Source organism: Amia ocellicauda, chromosome 15 (genome assembly GCF_036373705.1).
Source record: "Amia ocellicauda isolate fAmiCal2 chromosome 15, fAmiCal2.hap1, whole genome shotgun sequence".
Lineage (NCBI taxonomy): Eukaryota > Metazoa > Chordata > Actinopteri > Amiiformes > Amiidae > Amia > Amia ocellicauda.
In genome coordinates, this window is record NC_089864.1 from 4,056,515 (window position 1) to 4,062,514 (window position 6,000).

Here is a 6,000-nt window from a genome sequence, read left to right on the forward strand (position 1 = left end):
CACAGATCCCAGAGTGTGGGCATGCAAACGGAGCACACTAGTGCCGACGGTACGTGCTGCGCCGGCAGATCGAAACAGCTGCCAAAATAATTGCCGTAAACCGGTCCACTGCAGCAACTCCATTGCCGATCGGAAATCAGTCTGCAGCTCCGGTTGTCAATTAGTGACAGGCAATCAATTTTTATTGCCAGTTGGAGATGCCAGGAACAAATTGCTTAATACATTAGTCCTGTACCTCCAGCGCTGAGAGAGAGATAAAGAGAAGGAGAGAGAGAGAGAGAGAGCAGACACTGCTGCACATTCACCGTAATAAGATGGATCTCGTCTCTTCGAAGAAGTCACTGTCTTCCCACAACTCCTTGAATTCATATCGAGTAATGAGGACAATCGAATCATTCCAGTGAGAGCCGGCACGCATTTCTGAATGGAAACCTATTTGTAAATAAGAGTTTATTGTGTAGTTTTGACTGTCACACACCCACCTACAACTCAAGAACCAGTCAGTCAGCCAGTGTGTGAATCAGTCGGTCGGCGCCTCGGCCGTGTGTCAGTCAGTCAGTGTGTGAATTAGTCAGCCAGTCGATACATTGGTCTGTCAGTCACTGTGTCAGTCAGTCAGTTAGTTAGAATGTCAGTGAGTGTCAGCCAGTCTGTCAACATGGCAGGAAGTCAATCAATGAAACAGATTGAATCGTTTAAGTCAGTCCAGGTAGCAGTCAGCGCAGGGTGTAAATCAGCCAGTCAATGTGGACGTTCAGCTGAGAAAGTGTTGCAGGACCCCCGACAGGTCAGAAAATGAGTGGGAGCTCAGAGTGTGAATGGAGGAGAGGACAAGGGAAGGGCACTGAGCATCCCAGGCTCATCTTACAGCGAGAGAGGAGAGAGACAGAGGTGGAGAGATGAGAGAGACAGGGAGGGAGAAAAAGAGTGGAGTGAGGGAGCCAGACCCTGACTGTGCCCTACAATACAGTAATGCTTTACTGAGCCTGGAAGGCAGAGCGATGGGGGGAGGGGAAGCAGCGGTGAAAACTGCCGCTCTGACTGAATGGACACTACAGTACAGACATGGAGAGAGAGAGAGAGAGGGAGAGGGAGAGGGGAGGAAGAGCGCTCAGGGGTGTATACAGACACACTAACTGGCTGGACAATACAGGGCATCTCACAACTCAAGCTCTGAGGAAACGAGAAATCAAGCACCTAGAACAGAATACTGCTCTGTTGTCAGCAAATGACCTGACAGTTCTTGTCCAAACCCGTTTATGTTAAAAAATCAATCAATCAAATATAGAACTGTGTGTATCTCTCTCTCTCTCTCTCTCTCTCTCTCTCTGTGTATACCTCACTCCTCGGGACATGGCCATAGAAACGAGAGGATGCACAATGAAAAGCTGCAAGTGGTGGTTTTGATTTCTGTAGGAAACTGTTAATGGGCACCAATAAAGAGTGAAACCAAAACAGAGCAGCAATACAAGGAACGGGAAAATGCACGCTGTAGTAAAACACAATCCCTCATCCCCTCCCCTTCATTAGAAACAATGTAATTTGGTGAGTCATGACTCCCAATAAATATTGTTTATTAAACTACACTTGTCAAATGGATCTTAACAGGGTTTGTCGAATGCTGATTCCGCCCTGGAGAAAACTGTAACGATTCCAGTTAATTGAACAGAGTTAAGTCGGGGAGGAGGGGGGTAAACTTTGGGCTGCCACTCCACAGAAATTAATAGATCAACTGAGGGATTTGCTTTTCCCTGTAATTATTTAAACGAGTAAACTTTAATTTTCAAACAATTAAATGTTTACACCCTGCGTGAACATGCAAGTGCCAGCCATAAAATAATTATAACACTAAACAATGAAAGAATATATAAAAAACAATTACAAAAATAATACCAGCGCTATTCAATACTGCGTCGAGAAGCCACTTTTATTAAGAATGCAAGGCCAGCATGATAGTTGATAAAGTAACTGCAAATAAACTCTTTCTTTTTATAATCCGCCAAGCCCAAATACTGGCTAATTGCCAAACATCGCACATTAGGCAGCGAATTTAGACACAGAGCTGAGGCAGACTTGATCACTGCCTTTGCGAATGCTGCAGGCACACACGACTATAAAGCAGGCACAACAATAAACCCGGAGATCTATAAATAAATGCATAAATAAATAAGCACATAAATAAATAAGCAATAAAATAAACAAGCAAAACAAATAAATAAGACATAAGATCGTCCCAGTCAGTACATAATGCATTGCGCGGCAGATACACTGTACTGCACAGCGCTGCGGGTTGGTCCTCGGCTCTGTGCAATTCAAACCCAGCACTGGTCCATCCTGAGACGAAGCTTCTGCCATGTACGATTCTGCCTCAAGGAGTTCATATAAACCTCTCCGTATAATATAGAGGAAAAATGCTTACGTGTCAGGATCCTGAAATAACTAATTATGAGTCAATCTTTTCCTCATAACTGGTTTTCTGGAGGGCAGTTTTAAATGATTTATGAATGTAAAAATATATATAAGAATGTGAACATGGGCCTTGTCTTTTCAGAGGGTGAAACTTTGCAGAAAGTTCCAAAAGGCAGTGACCTTGTGACCTCAACCATACATCAGATTCAAATACCCCATCTTTGTTCAATGGCATGTTTACAGGAATGTCTGTCGCTCTTTATGGCAATGGGCACAAATTCAGCTCAACTCAGGCTGTTGGCAGAGTTCAGTGTATTCTGGGACCCAGGTCTACATGGGTAAAATAGCCCCTGAGCTCCCAAAGAACACAGTGTGATCGAGAGCTTGTTTACAATATTTTCCACTCGCTATTGGCTCGCTAATGATATAAAGCACTGGTTTTGTCAATGTAGCTTGACAACATTGCATCTGTAAACACGGATAAAAAGCCAATAAATAGATATAGACAATTTAAGTTGCTCTTTCAAGTTCAATTACTTGTCTTGGTACATTCCAGCTACCCCCTTAAACTGACCCCAGACTCCAGTGTTGGTACGACCCAGCCTGCACTTCAGGAATAATTGGTTGATCGATTCAATATGAGATGCACCGAACAGTTATTGTGCTCTTTAATCAATTTGTATGACCTAGATCAAGCACAGGACAATATTTAATGGATTAAACAAATCACCAAACAGCCCTGTTTCATAGGAAGGGTGAGAATACTTTCCACTAAAGTTGTAGACACCAGCAGTACAAAGTACAGGGTCTCTTACAACTTGATATTGTGTGTGTTCGTCTGCAGCCTAGCCCCTCTCCGGTCTCTCTCTCTCTCTTGGTCTTTCTCTATGTGTGGAAAGTCCACATCTTTTTTCAGAATTATTGCAATTACAGTAGCAGCTGCTGGAAATATGTTTTGCTATAAACAGGCCTTGTGTTCAAATGCTGGAAAATAATTGTCAATTTTCCAGAGCACGTGTGGCACACTTAGTGCCCGCAATTCACTTGTCAACGTCTCTGATGGCAGCCTGAACCGACAATAAAATATATATATAAAATCAATCTGCAGGCTGCATCTCCCTTCTCATAGCGCACTGAGACACACACACACTAGCAGACACACACACGCAGAGACAGACACACACACGCAGAGACAGACACACACACGCAGAGATAGACACACACACGCAGAGATAGACACACACACGCAGAGATAGACACACGCGTAGAGGGAGAGGAAAGGAGAGGGGATGGGGACCGGGAGAGAAAATTAAGGAGAGGGGAAGGGAGAGTGAAGGAGAGATGGCAATACAATGGATAGACTAGAGGGGGAGGGATCAGAGGGCCTGGAGAGAGAGAAAGGGATGAAAGAGGGCAATGGGATGGCAAAAGAGGGAGGGAGAGAGAGAGGAATCTGAGAGGCAGTGAAGGATGGAAAGAGGGCGAGGGGTGGAGAGGGACGGAGAGGGAAAGGGAGAGAAGGGAGAGGGAAGGAGAGAGTGAGGTGGAAGGATTAAAGGAGAGAGAGTAGAGTGTTTAGCCTGGAAGAGAGAGAGGGAGAGGTGGGGAGGAAAGTGACTAGAGATGGAATACAGATTTAAAAGACATCCCCTATAATTGTACATATACAAAAAAGGGGCCAGTTGCAGCATAGGAAAACTATAAGGATCCCACATTTCTCCCCTATATCACAAATATAGGTTTGCTCTGAACGGGTGACGAGTGGGAGATGGCAACTGGCAGCAGCGAGATTACATAAAACATTAAACACCACTGTAATCTACCCAACCTACTTAACCAGCGTGGCCGGAGACGGGACAGCGAGGCAGCCGTCCACCAGGCAACGGCGTACGCAAACGACACCAACAGGAAATGAAAAGAACGCTATCGCTGCTGTACACGGACGGCCTGTTCAATAAATAAATCAATGCATAAATAAGTAACTGATTTTAAAACCCTGCTGCTGGCTTACAGGGCCTGGCATTGCAAACATCTACTTATCAGCTGTACTCTTATCAAACAGCAGTCACTTACAGTCAGTGGATTGGGAAAGCTCGTTAGATTCATATTGAGCTGCTACACTACAGTACTCCCCCTCTCCCTCTCCCTCTCTCTCTCTCTCTCTCCCCAAAGCTATAACAGACTAATCCTATTCTCTGGCCTATTCTCATATTTAATCTTGACATGTTCAAATTTGCTCCTGTGTGTCTTGTGTTCGTGTTGTACAGAGCCACAGTGAAATGGTTACTATTATGATGGTGTTATTAAACTTATGTCATGTTCTGTGATTAAGGCAGCTGACGCTAGCCTTGGCAGCCCATAACGAAAACTCACAGATGCACACTATATTATAGGCAATACATTTCAAATACAATCTGAATATACAGACCTATGAAAATGCAAGTTTTTCCACATGGGAGGGTTTTTGAGGGGCTCTCTTTAGTTCTCTGAAAGGCCAAGCCGGTCGATGCTGACACTTCACTGGTGAGTGGGCAATTTTCTTCGCAGGGTTACAAGCTGATCCCTGTAAAGGATGTTGTAACACAATCAATTATGCAGCGTGCCGACACACACCGCAAATACACTTTCAAACGTTACACAGCTCCACTGAGCAGCAGTCCACTAACCACTGTTTTATTACTGTGAGGATTTTCTGTCAGGTTTTATTTCATTTATTTATTTACTTCTTCCGCACCAGGTTCTGCAGCTTAACCTTTCTACCCATTCAGAATGAGAATGTGTCCGACGATCGATCGGTAGATTCTAGTCGTCTGTGTGACGTCACTCTTGGGGATGCAGGTCACACCCTTTCCCCCAAACAAACCTCTCACTCACTCCCACTCCTACTCTCCCTATCTCTCCCTCTCCCCAACTGTCTCCTTCCCTCCCACTCTCCCTAACTCTCTCCCTCTCCCTCTCCCTTCCTCTCTCTCTCTCTCTCTCTCACTCTCCCGTCATTTACTCCCTCTCTCAACTTAGCTCTTCCTTCCCTGTCTTCACCTTTTCCTCTCTCCCTCCCCCTCCTACTCTCCCTCTCTCTCTCCCTCCCGGGTCTCTCTGTCTCTCTACCTTGTCTTTAACTCTCTCTCCCTTTCTCTGCCAATCCCACTCCCTCTCTCACCTTCCCTCTTCCCTCTCTCCCTCACTGTCCACTTTATGGAGTCAGGGTTACAATGGCATGGGGTGCAGCCTGTTGATCTCGTGGTCTCGTCTTAATGAAACCCTGCTCGGACTCACAGGCAGTCACCAGGTCGGCTCCAGCCACTCTCCCCAACACGTAGCACCACGGATCAATAACATCAAACTCCCAGCTCAAAGACTGGGGCCAAGAAAGTCACCGCTGCACTGTCAGAACAAAGCCGGCTTCCTGACGGCTTTCGGATTATCACTGAAGGCCATATCGGGGTCGGAAATGTGAAGAAAGCTTTTTTGTTTTGTATTTTGGTTCATTTGAGTTTCTGACTGTGTGTTTGCTTGATTGCAAGGGCATTTCCAGATCGACCAGCCAAACATGAATAAGAAATGTTTCCACGGTCCCTCCAACAGCTAGCC